The sequence below is a fragment of the Poecile atricapillus genome, chromosome 4 (genome assembly GCF_030490865.1).
Source record: "Poecile atricapillus isolate bPoeAtr1 chromosome 4, bPoeAtr1.hap1, whole genome shotgun sequence".
Taxonomy (NCBI): domain Eukaryota; kingdom Metazoa; phylum Chordata; class Aves; order Passeriformes; family Paridae; genus Poecile; species Poecile atricapillus.
The window spans coordinates 31,586,589-31,603,247 of NC_081252.1; positions in this window are offsets into that span (position 1 = coordinate 31,586,589).

Consider the following 16,659-nt stretch of genomic DNA (forward strand, 5'->3'; position numbering starts at 1 on the left):
ATGTTCCTAGTTGACAGTGGCTTTGGATGCAGTTTGAATTGCAGTTTGAATCCCTGGTGTTCCTGCCAAACTTACACAGAAACTTCTGGTTGGAATGGTGCAGAATTCTTTTGGTTTTCAAGTAAATCATAATCAGAGCTACATTCTGCTGCAACATGTGATCATTCAGGGTTCTTCATATTTGGTATGTGATGACTTACACTCTCCTCCACATTTTCTACAAAATTTTCAAGGTGTTTCCATTTAGCTGGAGATGGTGCATGCTGAGAACAAGTCTTGCCTAGTTAAATAAAATAGAAACACCTCCCATCCCTTCAAGGAAAATACAATCCATTGTTTTTTCATTTGCCAGGAGCATCAGTTTTTAATGTTTTTCCCTTTCTCTATCTCCTGGGAATATCAATCTGCATGGATCTATTATTAATTCCACAGCAATGAGCTCATTTTCTCAAAACTCCTTACAGTGGGTAGGTCTCCCCAGGAATTATTTAATTTCCAAATTGAACTGACGAGTCCTATGCATAGTGCTGGGTGGCTGTTGTTGGGTTTCTTTTTGGTAGTGGTGGTTGGTTGTTTTTTCCTAAAGCATCGTTGCCTCATCTGAAGTCACTGTTTTCTATGAAAAGGTGAGTATTGTAGGGTTGTCCAGCATTTAAAACTCAGGAGTCTGGATGAATATTAAAAATAATTCTGGAACCAAATCAATTTTTGGTGGTGAAAAGGTGAGGAAAAATCCTCTTGAATAGCAGCATGCTATGCTACGAATGTTCGTATATTGTTGTATAAGCTTTGCAGAGAAGGATGCAAGAGAGGTTTTCCACTCCTGGAAGATTATGGAAGCTCTGTTTGTAACGTTCATTCCCATCAGCTATGCCCCAGGAGCCGTGGTGAGCATTTTGCTGGCAAGAGCCTTGCTGGAGGAGCAGCATTTCCAGCTGCAGCTCTCATGGTTCTTGAAGCGCTGTCTCAGTTCCAGTAAGTATTTATCATTCACTGAAGGAGCAGAGAACCTGGCTCTACAGCTCAGCCTCCTGGGGCCGCTTCTGAGCACCTGGGTGAGCCCATACCCATCCACAGTGCCTGTGTCCCTGGGCTATGCAGGTTGGGAAGGGGAGGGTGGTGCTGGTGTTTTCCAGAGAGCCCAGACCTGGATCAGCCTGAGCACTGTTCTGCTCAGCAGCTGTATAGGTCACTGTAGGATCCCTCCAGGCAGGACCTGGGTCTGGAGTCTCTCCTCACCCTGACTTGCTCGGACAGGGCTCTTTTGCTTGTGGTCTGACATGAGGAAAGAGGAATGGTTGCTGCTTATCTTTGCAGTGTTTAGGAGATACTCTCATTCAGAACAGTCTCACAGTTTCTTGTTAATTGGCTCAAACCAATGCATCAAACAGAAGCAGCAGTAACCATATAGATCATGTGCTGCATTTTGATAGTCAAGAAGATAGTCTTTTACCTGTCCTAACCTGGAAGAATCAGACTCAACCATAACTTCATAGAAGGAGGGCAGTTCCAGTAAAACCTGCACAGTGACCCAATATTAACTTCTTGGAAGCAAGGACCTTTTTTGTCTGTTTCATAGATGTATTGTTTGCAGTTTGTTGTATCCCTGGAAGGTCACAGTTTGAGGAGCTATAAGGAGTGATAAACAGGGGAGGTGCACAGTTCATGGGGACACATTAGAAGATGAGGCTGGATTTTTTTTACATGTGCAAAAATTCAACTTAAATCTTTTTATCTTAGAGAACAGAAAGCAAAGTGCAGGTCTTAAAAATTACCCCAGTCATCCGTCCTTTGCCACTGCACAGCAGGAGGAGATAGGATATCCTGTGGCTCATACCAAGCAAAGGTGCTGGTGTTTATACAGTAGCCCAGTTTTGGGCATGGCATGTGCCACAAGCCACAGAGTCACTGCTTGGGGATTGCCAAGCCAGTTCTGAGCTCATGTGTTTTATTGTGCAGTGACACTTGGTGGGCATAAAGGCACATGCTTGTATTGGGGAGCAGCCATGGAAGCTTCATGTTGTTCAGTGGTGGTGGAAGAGATTAAAAATCACATTTATTACATGTCTTTGGCAGCTCAATGTTGGTTTTACCATTTGAGTCTCTTGTGTATTTTCAGTATCTTGAGTTAAACAGTTTCTCTCCTGTAGGAAGCCTCTTGGTCATGCTGGTATGTGGTCTGCTGGTGCACATCTGTGACTGCTTTCTCATGGGATTCAGCTGTTACTAAAAAAAGATTTTCATTCCTTTGCCGATAAGCAGGTTTAGCTTGTTTGTTAAGGATAGTGTGATTTTGATTTTGATTTTTCCTTCTGTTTTCAGCTGAGTGTTATCCATATGCATGCTTAACTGAAAGACTATATATCAAGTCAGTGCCAAATGTTTTGTGGCCTAAGGAATTAAGATGAAAGTGGTTGAGGTGCAGACAGTTCTCCTGGCTGCCTCTCTTCACACTGACGAGAGCTTTCCTGTGCCACAATAGCCTTGCTTTGCTTCAGGCACTGCCCCAGCCTGGTGAACCTCTGCCACGCACCACTCCTGCTGCCCTTGTGTCTGCTTTCTACTGCTCTGAGATCCCAGTCTGTGCAAGAGGCAGAGAGAAGCCCATTTCCAGCTCAGGCTGATTGTATTTAATATTTTTTCTTTTTTATTTTTTTTTTCTTTCCTCATGAAGGAAGTAAATAGAACTAACCAGCAGGATTTACAGATGGGAGTTCAGCCAGCCCTGAGGATTCATGGTTGTGAAGTCCTGTGCTTGATTATTTTACATTTATGTCATTAAAATCAGGCTACTTTAGGTTACTCTGCTTAATGTTGCAGAAAAAAAGGCACTTGGACCTGCACTGAGCCAAGGATACTTAAAGAGAAGGTAGCCTGGTAGTTTCCCTGCTGCTGGTTGCATTTCTCCCTCACAGGCACACAAGTTAGTGGGTATGAATGCTTCTGAACTCACAGAAGTATTGAAGTGGTGCCTTTTGGATGTTAGTCCTTTCCCTTCTCTCCTTGAAGGGAATGCAACCATATTGACCAAAACAAATGAGTCAGAAGATTGCATGTGGCTTTCAAAAATGGGTATTTTTTACAGATTTTTATGTAGTTCACATCACCTTGCCACTTTGTCCTGAATGAATGAATGAATGCTGTGTTGTTTTGGCATGGAGTTTGTTTGCACTTTTTTTGTCAGTTCAGCCTCCAAAGAAACTTCTAATAGCAACTCTCAGTAACCTTGGCAAGCACAGAAACTGCTAAAATGAATGCAGGGGCAAGCGGACACAAAACCCAGTCAAAATACACTGAAAGTAAGTTTTGAAGTTTTTTCTCATGTTTGAGAATGCCTGTTGCTCTTTTCCTTTTTCCTGTGTTCTGTGGCTCCCAAGGGCCAAGCATCTGCACAGGGTCGAAGATACATCCTGGGAGCTGGCAGCAGGACCGTGCCTCTGCTGAAGGCCAGCCAAGCAGCCTGCTCCACATGGAGAGTGGAGGTTCCATCTGCCTTCCACCATCTCCAGACTGCCGTTTCCCAGGGAGCAAATCTTGCTGCGTTGCCCTGGGCTCCAGAAGGCAGGCGTTGGAGGAGGGAGGAAACCGAGCCAAGCTTATGGAGTTGTTGGAGGGATGCAGAGAGATTGCACTCAGCCAGAGGAGGATGGCACCCTCCAGCACCAGCACCCCTGCACAGGTATCTGCACAATTCTGCTGGGGGCACTGTTTGCTTTTTCAGCTGGCCCTGATTTTGAGGGTTCTGCTCTGCCCAAAACGATGTCTTGCTCCTGTCTGTCACTGAGTAGCTCTGCACTGACCCTTCTCCCCTCCATTTACTCACCTTCTCAGAGGTTTATTCCTGTGATCCTGCATAGTGCTTTTTTGATTATTGTTTGTATTTTTAATGAGTTGGGGAGAGGTGTGATCTTGTTTATATCCATGGAAACTGGAGCTATGGGTTTTGAGTCAATAAATTTATACCTAGGCAGGAATGCTGTTGCAATCACTGCCTGCTGCATACAGGCATATGTTTTCATTTTGAGAGCCTGTGTTTACAGAAGACAGCAGTTGAAATCCTGGTTTGGATTGTTCTTTACAGCCAAACTGCTGTGGTCTGAATGCTGCAAGAGTTAACTTCCAGTGGAGCACATATAGTGATATCAGGCTTCTACCCCAAATGTAACAAACTTAGTGCCTCTGCAGGTGAAATTTTATTTCTTTTATGGCAGACAACTTAGAAGCTCACTAGAATGGGAACATCTGTAGGAAAAAAATAATACTTAACTCAATCTCTTCCCTGAATGATAGCAAAACCAAGACGCTGTATGTACCTGATGCAGAATAGTAATCCTTTTTCATCGCATGCCTTGCATTCCTTCACCAGGTATGTATTCAAGCTCTGTGTGGGCAGTGGTGTATTTGTCTGTGCTCTGTAAATGAAGTTTTGTGATCACAAGACATAGCTTCTGTTTTCCACTAGAGGCCAATGAAGCTCAGGACAAGGCTGCTGCAAGGCTTTCAGGGAAAACCCCATTTTTTTTCCCTTCCAGACCTGTTGCTGAACAGTGGTATCGCCATGATTATTTCCTTTTAGAAATGGTTCTCCCTCTAATGAAACGGAATTCAGTTGCTGTCTTCCTCCCAGCATTTTGTTCCCAAAACCTTCAGAAAGTTACAGAATTGGAATCCTGATTTGCTGATACATGTTCCTTCAACATTTCCAATTTCTAGCTGTTTACTATGTAGCAATCTCCATGAAATAACATGCACATCCAGAGGCAATGGAAACAGTGAGTAATGCCAGTGCTTGGGGCTTTTAAGAGTTTCAGGAAACAGTACATCTTGAGCTACTACGTTTTACTGGGGAGCTTCCTAAATTTTGTGTTTACAACTGACAGAGCCGATGACATCCCATTCCAGCTGAGGCACAGGGTCCTGTCCCGACCCTGGCAGCATTCTGCCTGAGTGCCTTTGCCTCCTGACTCCTCAGGTCATATCTCAGTCCTAAGTAATAACACTGGTCTTTTACGAAGTTTTTAAGAGGTCAAGAGCAGCAAAAGTCCTCAAATATGTGGCTGGTGGTGCCAGCTCCATGTCACAGACAGAAGAAGCCATCTGGGATATTGTTTCTTTGCCTGGGAGCTACCCCACATTTTCTGTCTCTAGTAAATGAAGAATAATGCTGCCTAATATGTTGGTTAAAGCCAGAAATGTTTACAGTAAGACAAAGGCACTGCTTGTGGCATGAGCTTGGAAGATGGTTTAGGATCTTGCTGCCTGGCAGGGGTGTCATGTGGGTGGCACGTATGTGTGAGCCCCTCTGGATGCCACACTACTCGTTTGCCACACTGTGCTTTGGCTGCTGATCCTAAACCTGTGAGATTTCTCTGGGGGTTGTATGAAACCTGACTTTAGAGGGAATTTGGCTTCTCCTTTGGAAAGATATACTGCTATGAATATGCTGCTATGGTAGGAAGCAAAACTAAGGTGGGATTGCAGCTCAGAGGGTTGCCTGAGCCAGCTCTAATCACGTGGTGGCATGGCTTAATGCAGCCCTTTGAGCTAGGGCACACCCATGGCCCCCCACAAGATTTATCAGCATCTGCAAGCCCCTGACCCAACCTATGAGGCAGAAGGACTCTGCTGCAGGCTTTCTGTGGTTAGAGAGGGGAGGTCAAGCCCAGGTGAATGCTGCATGAGACAGGCTGTGTAACTCATGAGGTGTCTCCTCCAACTTCATTCATCTGCTGTCTGCAAAGGATTTCTTAATGTGGCAGGATGGGCTGCTTTGAAGTTTATACCACAGAATATGGTAGCTGGCTCTTCCAGAATAAATGGTGTTTGCAGTATTGCACTGTTTTCTAGTCAGGGGCCTCTGGAAACCGCCTCCGAGTTGCCAGTGGCTTCAGTGAATATTGAACACCTTACTGTCAACTGCAGAAAGCTGATTTATTACTATTATTTACTCCTCATTAGCACTGATGTAACACAGCAGGGAATCGAGAGCAGCAGCAGCTTCCTGGCCGTTATCTGATGCTGCTGATGGCCGTGTGTGTGCCGTGCTATGGTGTTATGTTTGTGCAGGACCTGACATCAGGGGGAGGTAGCAGCTGGCAAAAATGGGGAAAAAAAGGAAGAAAAGGGAATCTAGCTTAGCTTTATTTATCCCCTGGTGCAAGTAGCATCAGAAACACTTATACAGTGTATCACATAAATTGAAAAATAAGTAGGAAGTGAGACTGACACATCAGCTTTCAGTCTAAGAGTCTACAGCTATTTTTGCAAAATGAGCAGTTTTGTATATTACCGGTCACACATGGTGTTTAATTTCCCTTGTTTTCCTGCTGTGCATCTTCTCTTTCTCTCATAGGTGGATGTCAAATAAAGTGTCACTGGGAATCAATGTTAAATGCTCAGTGCTGGTTTTAGAATAGAATTACAGAATCTTTAAGTTTGGAAAAGACCTCCAAGATCATTGATGGTCATAGACCTAGCAAACAGTGCACCTATCCAAGCCATGACCAGCCAGGAGATTGCTGTGGGAAACAGTGTCCAAGATTTTACTTGAAGTCCAGGTAGACAACATCCACAGCTTTTCCCTCATCCACTAGTCAGGTCAGCTGGTCACAAAAGGAGATCATGTTGGTCAAGCAGGACCTGCCTCTCATAACCCTGTGCTGACTGGGCCCGATCTCCTGATTGTCCTGTCTGTGCTGCATGATGGCACTCAAGGCGATGTCTGTAAACTTCCCCAGCACTGAGATCAGGCTGACACACCTGTAGTCCCCAGAATCCTCCTTCTTGCCCTTCTTGCAGTTGGGTGTCTCCTTTGTTCACCTGCTGTCAGCTGGGGCCTCCCTGATTAACCAGGATGGCAGGTAAATGATGGGAAGTTGCTTGGTGAGCCACTTTGTGTTCAGATGTACCTGAAAGATTAGGACCTTATGATACAAGGTGCTGTGCAAACAAAAACCCTAGAATCTCTATTCTACAGTGTTTATATTCTAACTGATAAGGGGAAAATAATTATAAGTGTAATTTTCCAAGGGTTTGTACACTCCTTGAAACAGTGGAGCCACCCTTTTAAACCAAGTTAATATTAATAATTCTTCATTTTCTGAAGAATGGTATTACAGGTGACTGCCTTTCTGTAACTGAAACACTGTAAAGTAGAAATGTAAGACAAAAATGTCAGCCCCCAGTTTCTTGGTGGAGTTTCAAGACAAGCACATCTCTCTGCTGAGGTTTGCTACATCAGAAATGTTCACAAGAGAAAAGGGGCTTGGGGCATTTTCTTAGCTTTAATTCCAAGGTGCCACTTCCCTTGGCAAGTGACAGTACCTTCCTACCCAGATGTAAAATGGACAGTTTGGAAACTTTTACTTTAGCAGCAGTGGAGGAAGAGCCTTGGCTAAATACAAGTCTGACAGATGCTAAGCAGAGGCAGTGACTCTCGCATCATCTGTGATGCACAAATGGGGGATACTTTTAATGCTTCTTAATATGTTAAATCAGAGGAATGTTCAGCCCTGTTTTCTTGGTGCATGTATTAATTCTAGAGGTTGATTATGTCCAGGGAATAAGTTCCTGCTCCTTTACAACACAGGCTTTGGGTGGAGCTGGCAACCCTCTGGCCGTGCTCAGGCTATGGCATATGGGGGTGGCAGTCCTGTGTTTGGCCCAGGCAGGGATGCTGGCATCTCTCCTCAGCTGCCATTCAACTCAAGCCAACAACTGCATCAGGGTGCACTTCAAGCTGCTCTGACTGGGAAAAGTACTATTAGATCAGTGCATGTAGTATTTTATACTAAGCCTTTTATGCCATCCCCAATATCACAAGTCAGCGGGATGCTTACGAATGAGCAGGAATGTTTGATCTGGGCCTGTAATTTTGTTAACCGTTTCTCCTTATATTAATTTACATTTGGGTGATTCTGTGAGAAACTATAGCAGAATTTAATAACACTAATATTAAAAAACCAATATCAGGTCTGCATATTTCAATCTGATTAGTAGTTTTTCTCCTGATTAAATTATGCATTTTTAATGCAAGCCCTTCATTTGTCTGCAATAACATGGCACTGTAACCCTCTGTGTAAAGCGAGCACAATTCAGTGCCCTTTTTGCTCCTGCTGGTCCTGGATGCAAATTTCCTTGTTTCTCAGTAATCTTTTCTCTGTATCCATCATAGCACTTGCCATTGCTTGCCTAGAATAAAAGGTCATTGTAAATCCTGATTACTCTTGAAAGTTCCTCACACATTTATTTCTTAGACTTGATATATTTCATCCTCTTGCATGTGGGAAATAGATTTAATCAAAAATGAGAATTTGTCTGTGAGAAACAGATTTTAATTCTTTTTCTTTGTGTGTTTTTTTTTCTCCCCTTATAAAATGGCTTTAATAAATATACAACCCCCCTGAATTTAAACTGTTTTTCATTTTAGTTTAGAGAGGTGACATAGAGTAGTTATTCTTTTTCAAAATCATTCCTTTAACTTTTTTGTTGTTTTTTTTTTTTTCTTTCAGGGGATACAGACAAGAATTTACTCTTTATCTCACTATAACATTTCAGTGCTTCTCCAAAGCCAACCCCACCAAAGTGTGGTTAAAACGATAATGAGAGAGCTCAGGATCACACTGCAGTAAAGGAGTGTTGGGTTCAGTGATACCAGGACATCATACTGCTGGTTTTATTTGGTAAGTACATCTTGTTCCTGATGCCCTCAAGGTCTGTTTGGTATAAATTTTTTTGTATATTTTTTTTGTGTGAGGTTGATTGCAAATTTTGCCTTTTCTGTGTAAAGATACATAGATGGCACCTTCACCCAGTTCACCTCTTTGTGGCTATCTCAACAAAACCCTACATTGATCTGGAGAGCTGTGAAAAAGGGACATCTGTGGCCTCAGAACCCACCTGACCTGCTTTTTTTCTTAATTTTTAAATTGTCTTAAAACCTTTTCTTTAATTTTGCTACCTGCCAGGAGGCAGCAGTTGCTACTACCCTCATATGTTTTTTACTACCCTGTGTCTGCACAGGAATAAGCCAGCATGATGAGCATCAGCTACCATTTTTGTTTTAAAAAGCTTATAAGATAGTGCTATTCTCACAATGTAGTCTGACTATAGTTTTCCGAACACCAGGCAAAGTGCTGGGCCCTGAACTTAAACCCAAAGAGAGAAAAAAAAAAAAAAAAGAAAATGATGTTCCACCAGAAGATTCACAGCCAGCTTTAGTGTTATAATAATTTGATATCCTTTTTACCATGGATCCGTGATTTGTTTGCTTTTCCAAGCAGGACTGTTTCCCCACCTCTTTTCCCTTATATTCTCTCATATTCATGTTTATCTGTTACACACAGAAATAAAACTGTTTTATGGTGAATACCCTCATTAATGTGCTTTAAACACTGTTGACTTTAAAACGATCCACTCCAAAGCTCCAAAGGCATTTTCGAGATTAAAAGTATCATTCCCCTTTTAGCACAAACAATGTGCAGGCACCAGGTAGAAGGCAGAGATAGGGGAAAACCATTTCCAAAGCTGAAAGGGATTCAGGAGATTTAGCTACAGCCTATCCGGCTTAAAATAAAGTTACAGCCCTGTCCTTTCCCGTGGCTCATGTGTCTGACAGCAAACGTCATTAAAGCCGTAGAGAGAGGCATCGCTACTTGTTCTGAATTGCTGAAACTCCACGACTGAGAAAATAATGCCAACTAATGCATCCCCTCCGGGGCTCAGTCCTTTAGTGGATTTTTTTTTTGCCTCCATTTGGGCAGGGAATACTGTGAAAGGGAAGCTGTACATCAGGAGATGTCTCTGGGTATTGGATATACATCCTGTCAAAATTTAGACCTTGCTCTTGCTCTGAGGATTCAGGTAGTTTTCTGAAGGCACTAAGTGTCATTTAAGCTTTCAGATGTTTTAAATCAACTTCCCAACATATGCCAGCTTCTTACCTCCTTCACCTGCAATGAACCTTAAACCTAGATCCGTACATGGATATACCTGAACTGCCTTTGCTTTCATATTCATTTTCCCTCTTACTAAAACACCAAAAAGGCAAATTATTCACTTTGATGTCAGACTACATTTGGGGACTTCCATACTCAGCCCAGCTTTGTTGCATAGAAGTCTCCCTTCTTTTTGTGTTTGTGGCAGAACTTGGCTTGTGGTCCTTTCTGCAAGCCAGAGCTCCAGGCTCCCAAAAACTCACCTCTGCTTCTCTACAGTTGACAGAATGAAAGCCATTCTATCATTCCTCTCCTCAGCTAGACAGGGGAGAAGAAATACATGAAAAGCCTGATGAGTTGAGATGAGGACAGTGAGAGATCCACTCAGCAATTACCATCGCAAGCAAAACAGATGTAGCTTGGAGAAAAATTTAACATTATCAATGAAATCAGAGTAGGGTAATGAAAATAAAAACGAAATCTTGAAAAACCTTTCCCCATCTTTCATCCTTCCTGGGCTTAACTTTACTCCCAAGTTTTCTACCTCCAACTGTGCAGAGGGATGGGATTGTGGTCAGTTCGTCATGTTCACTCTGCTGCTCCTTCCTTTTCAGGGGGAGGAGTTCTCCCACTCTTCTTCTGCTCCAGAATAGGTTCCCTCCTACAGGTGACAGTCTTTTGTGATCTTTTGGCAGCATGAGTCTTTCCCCTGGACTTGAGTTTTCCACAAACTGCTCCAGTGTATGTCCCTTCCATGGGGTGCAATCTCTCAGACACAGACTGCTCCAGTGTGGGTTCCCTGTGGGGTGACAAGTCCTGCCAGAAAACCTGCTCCAACACAGGCTCCTCTCTCCACAGGGCCACAGGTCCTGCCAGGAGCCTGTTCTAGCATGAGCTTCCCGCAGGGTCACAGTCTCCTTTGGGCATCCATCTGCTTAGGCATGGAGTTCTTCACGGGATCACTTCTCACCCATGGGCTTCAGGGACAGAGCTGCACACCATAGGCTGCAGGGCAATCTCAGCTCCAGTGCCTGGGACATTTTCTTCCCTCCTTTCTGCACTGACCTGAGTATCTGCAGGGCTGTTCTTCTCACATGTTTTTGCTCCACTCTCTGGTTGCAATTGCTCTTGAGGTAATTTTTGCCCCTTCTTCAGTCTGTCATTCCTGAGGTGCTACTGTCACCACTGATGGACAGTGGTTCTGTCATGGAGCCAGCTGGGACACTCTATCAGACATGGGGGAAGCTTCTGGCACCTCTTACAGAAGCCACCCTTGTAGCATACCCTCCTACTGTACCCTGCCCAACCTGGCCACACAAACCCAGCACATGTAATAGTACTGCACTTCTAGGGGCTCCCTGCACAGGTGCTTCTGGTTTTACCCCCTGAGCCCATGTAGGTGGGCTGTAGAATCATTCCTGCAAATCAAAGCTGTCCATTCCCATGGCTGCTCCTGGCCCGCGGTGCCTGCCATGAATCCTCAGAGCAATAACGAAGCTGTCAGTTGCAACCAGCCTTTGTGGATTACCCATATACATTTTGTTCCTGTAAAGCCTCTATTAAGGATGCCATTCCGTGGTACATACTTAAGTCAGTATCTCGGCACCACGGTCGCCTGCGTGAAGGAAGCCGAGAAACTATGACTGTGAAATTGCCTGCAGCTCTTGAGCACAGGAGGTAGCAACTGGCTAATAGTTTCTTAGACAGCCCTGGCAGATGTGTCAGGTTGCTTCGCAACTGTGCACCTCGTGGGAGAGCAGCACGCGCAAAGCTCCCCTCTCCGAGTGTCCCCTCCTGTAATTACTCCGTAGCATCATTTCCATAGTGTCAGCACAATGTATGGACCAAGCACTATTTTGCAGGACTAACCACAAAGGAGGAACACTGCAATTATGTGTCTGATGATTCTCCAGGGTAGGCATGGGTTGTTTTATGGAAGGCAAGAGTCTGAAAGGGGTGGGATTATGATGAGTGTGGCCATGGAAGATGAAATACTGGATAAAATTACCTTTCACCTTGTGTAGTGCTACTGTCTTACATGACACTGCTTCCAGTCTTGCTTACAATGGGAATTCAAAAAGCAAATTTGCAGCTGCAAAATAAAGCAACCATTTGGCATTCAACTCACCAAGCTGTTCACTGCATGGTATATATTGGGTGAACAGATAATGAAGGGCTCAAGGCCACATTGCTTTGATACCAACCAAACAGCCTCTTCTTCCTGAAGCTTGTAAAGAGCTCCAGAGAGTTCCCAGTCAGAGCTGAGAGCCTGGACTTTTATAGATCTAGGTTTAGGTGGAAAACTTGTGTAACTATCTTTTAAATCCTACCCTAGAAAGAGAGAAATATTTTTTAAGACAGTCTAGCTTCTCCAACCCTGTATTAAAATAATTTTATTGCCAAAGCCCTATTTACCAATTATCTAATTAATTTATATGTTTATATTAAATGCATAATCAGATTATATGGAAGCTGGTTTATTAAAGGAGACAACTGAAAAAAATTAAACATTTTTTTGCTGGTCATATCCACATTGCAACAGCAAAACTCATGCCAGAAACCTACAGGAGAGGTCAGCAGTCCCTGTGCAGCCATCAACAACCCCAAACCTCCCAAATTGTCAGGGGGACACTGTGATGGCTGTGCACTGAAAAAATCATGTCAGCTACTTCCAAGGCTCCAATAAAATCCTACCAAAAAAACCCAAATGAGCCTTCCCTTCCCTTCCCTTCCCTTCCCTTCCCTTCCCTTCCCTTCCCTTCCCTTCCCTTCCCTTCCCTTCCCTTCCCTTCCCTTCCCTTCCCTTCCCTTCCCTTCCCTTCCCTTCCCTTCCCTTCCCTTCCCTTCCCTTCCCTTCCCTTCCCTTCCCTTCCCTTCCCTTCCCTTCCCTTCCCTTCCCTTCCCTTCCCTTCCCTTCCCTTCCCTTCCCTTCCCTTCCCTTCCCTTCCCTTCCCTTCCCCTTTCTTCCTCCCCCCAAATTTGGATTTTACCAGGAATGATTTTGTCACCACTTCAAAGCAAGTGAAATGAGTTTATACTTAAAAAATAATATCAACTGCTTATATTTGATTTTGTCTTACAGAGATGGTGGAAATAAAGCTGTTATGATCTCTGCGACAGTCACTACTGCTAATGCCCATCATAAAAGCCAGTAAGGAGGCAGATATGTTGATTTATCATGCATTGCTGCTCCTATATATCTACTTTCTAATAAAAATATGTGGAATTATTGCTTACACTGAGCTTCATGTGCCCAAATTTGTATAGCTAACTTCTCCTGGAAGATTTCAAAGCTTTATTTATGGGAGGCTTTTATCTAGCCATAAGAAAAGCGCTTGCAATGGGAGCATGCCTACCCTTGAGACTCAAACCTGTTAAGTGTACAGATTTATGCCACCCAAATTCCCCAGAGAAAAACATGCTCTTTATCTGAGCTCTCGATTGAAGCCTGGCTCCAACACATGTTTGCTGGCACTGAGGATACTGGTAACCAGGGATTTTTATATGAGCCCCAGATAAGCCATCCAGCACCATCTCTTCAGGCAGAACCACATGTATCACCTAAGATCAAGCCTTTCTTCTAAAGCCCCTAAGGGTTGTTTCACAGCTGTGGTTTTCTTCCTCCCAGAAGAATTGCTTTCTTGCCTGCTTCTTAATCTTAGCACAGAAGAGGTTTTTTTTCTGATTTTAGAAATTAAATTGTTTGTTTTAGAGTTTGCTACCTGCACACGGGATGTGCTGAGAAAAGCAATGTGTTACTTTGAGCCAAACGATCATAAATATGGTCTTTGGGACAAGATGTCTCCCTATCTTTTCTCTACAGCTCTTGCAAATCATGATGAATTTTGCCAGATTTAAAAAACAAAGAAATATACCAAATGCCAAGCTTTATCTCCACAAGGTTATGAGATGAAAAACGTTGATGCCTTGGAGAAAAACACCTGTTTAAGGATGGAGATAAATGCAGTGAGGAGCCAATTCCTGTTTTCAGCAGCAGTTTGGAGCTGTGTCCATCCTACCTTGCCCCTCTGAGCCCTTGGATTCATGCTGAGAGTATCTATGTCCATATTTAAGTGGAAATACCATCACAGCTCTGACTTGGATCATGGGGAAGGATTAGCACACAGTGCTGAGCTAAAATTACTTGGTTTTGGACAAACATCCCAAACTCGACCTGACTCTGGAAATTACTCTGTGCTTGTATTTTTCCAGGTTTGGGACAACATATCCCGTTCATGTTTTTTGTGAAATCTCAGCAAGCAATGGTACAATGTGTAATCCCATAGGCACAGCACTGAAAGGGACATGCAAAGGACAGCATTCTCAGTACATGGCATTATTTAAGGGACAGGTTTGTGTAGCGTCCAGCAATAGTTATCTTCAAAACCTAACCACTGGTCTGTTTCTTACTTTGAAACCAAATTGCATCCTCTTAAAACTCTCCCTTTTTTTGTGGACCTTTTAGTGAAGCGGGAGGTGGCCCACTTCATAGCTTCAAAAAACCAGAAGAATAAAATTGTTTGGTTGGGAGCTCTAAAAACCCCAGGAACTTCCTCATTTCCCATCCTGCTTTAGACTGAAGATTTTAAACTAATTTTCTTCTCAACATTGAAGACTCGCTCCTCTGTCTCCCCAGTAAATATTTCTTCATTTTCAAGGTTATGCCAACATTCTTTTTCAGGACATGGAGATGATCTTCAGCACTAACAAGAAGTTAGCAGAGCAATCAATGAGAAGGCTTGATGCTTCAGGCAAATTGGGTCTGAGCCAGTTAAATATTTATATGGGAAGAAAGCAGAACTCTCCTCACGTATGTGTCACCTGTGTTGGAGTGAGAGCTGTGTTTGCTATAAGAGTGCAGTTTGGGCTGATGCTCTGTTTCCAAGTGTGTCCTGGAAGCAGTTTTGTGTGAATGAAAGGACAGATTTTTTTTCAAGTAGTATATGGAAAAATGGTGAAATTGGGAAATAAAAAGAAATGTCCAAGTTTTTAATTCTGGGAGCAATTGCTTTCAGCAATATGAAAAGCCTGTTCTCAAACATGGAGTAAGGAGTTTAATTTTGAGTCAAACTGTTTTGGTTAACCTGAAGTGTCTCATATGATACTGCCCACATCTTATTTTATACACTGTGGGTCCTTAACATGGAATAATTTGGAGGATTATTCTACAAATGGAATAGATTTTGTAAAATATTTGCTACCATATGTGGCTTCCCTTGCATGAGAAGCATGCAAATAAGGAAATACATTCTGAGGAGCTTTATGCAATTTTCACCCATCATTGTTCTCCTTGAACAAAACAGCCCTTCACTATATAATCCTAAGCATCAAAATATTCAACCAAGTAAGTAGTTTTGATAAAGTTGGGGCATTTGGAACTTAGCTTGTGGTTGAGGACGGGAATGAGAGGCCACAGCTGTTCACCAAGGCATTTGTCAAAGTACAATGAACTAGGGACCACAAGTTTGTGGTCTGCACCATTTATTCTCTGTGCCACAGAGTGTCTAGCCTGCAGCAGGATCCATAGCATGAATACTTTTGCATTGATACTTGGTAAATTGATGCCCTATGGGTCTGTTTGTAAGACCATTACATTTTCATATTTTGTGCTGTCACTTTGCTGGTGCATTTGCTCAGGTAGACCAAGGCACTTTTTTCTGATCTTCTGTGTTGCCTTCCCTGTGCAGCCAACAGCTAAGCAGCTGTACCTGTGTCAGCATTAAGCCCAGCAGATTTCCGCTGCGAATACTGGCATGGTGATGTTTTTGCAGCTGCCCCTGGAGGCTGTGGATTCCTTAGAGATGCCTGGAAGAAAAAAAATCTGGGATGAAGGGGAGTTGAAGCAAAAATGTCTTCAAGAAACATCACTAGAAGTTCTCCATGGGAGGCAATGTGGGTGTCCTGGGGTGCTGGTGAGAGATTGATGGGGAAAGGTAATTTTATTTGCCCAACCCTGGACTTTGCAAGGCAGAGCTGCAGCTGAATTGCACATGGGTAGTGCTTTTCATGCTGGAGCTAAGGAGGGCTCTTTCCACTGAGTCTAATGGGGCCACAGAAAAACCTTCTAATGCCTTGCCTGAGATGGTGTTTAATTTAAAGGAAAAAGCCTTTCTGGTCACAATGACTGCATCCTTCCCTTTGGGCCAGCGTTCGGTCATGGTATCAGATGCTGCTTAAGAGGTGGGGATGTAAAAGCCATCTGCAGTCACAGATATATGACCCAGTGGTTAAGTAATGGAGCAACATGCCAACACAGCTGGCTGCTCCCTAAATGTGTGTCCAGAAAATGTTTGATTCCATTTTTGAATTGCTTTGCTGGTGCTAAGTGGACCTATTGCATTACCAGCAATTAAGGCACTTTTCTGTGAGGCTGCTCAGGTGCTGCTTGGCCCCAACACATCGAGCGATGCAGGCTCACGTAGCTGGTGGGATGACCTGTCACAGAGGATGAAGATAATGGAAAGGTTTTCTTATCTCACTGAAAAATGATCCTTTTTGAAACATTTTGCAAAAGTGTCTCTGCACCCTGGGGGGCTGCACCCTCTGCAGGAGGCTTTATATGGAGTGTGAGAGTGTGGGAAGAAATATAGATTCATAGAATGCTTTAATTTGAAAGGGACAACTTTCCTGCAATGAACAGGGACATCTTTAACTAGATCAGGTTGCTCAAAACCCCATCCAGCCTGACCCAGGCATGGGGCACTTATTATCTGTCTGGGAGACC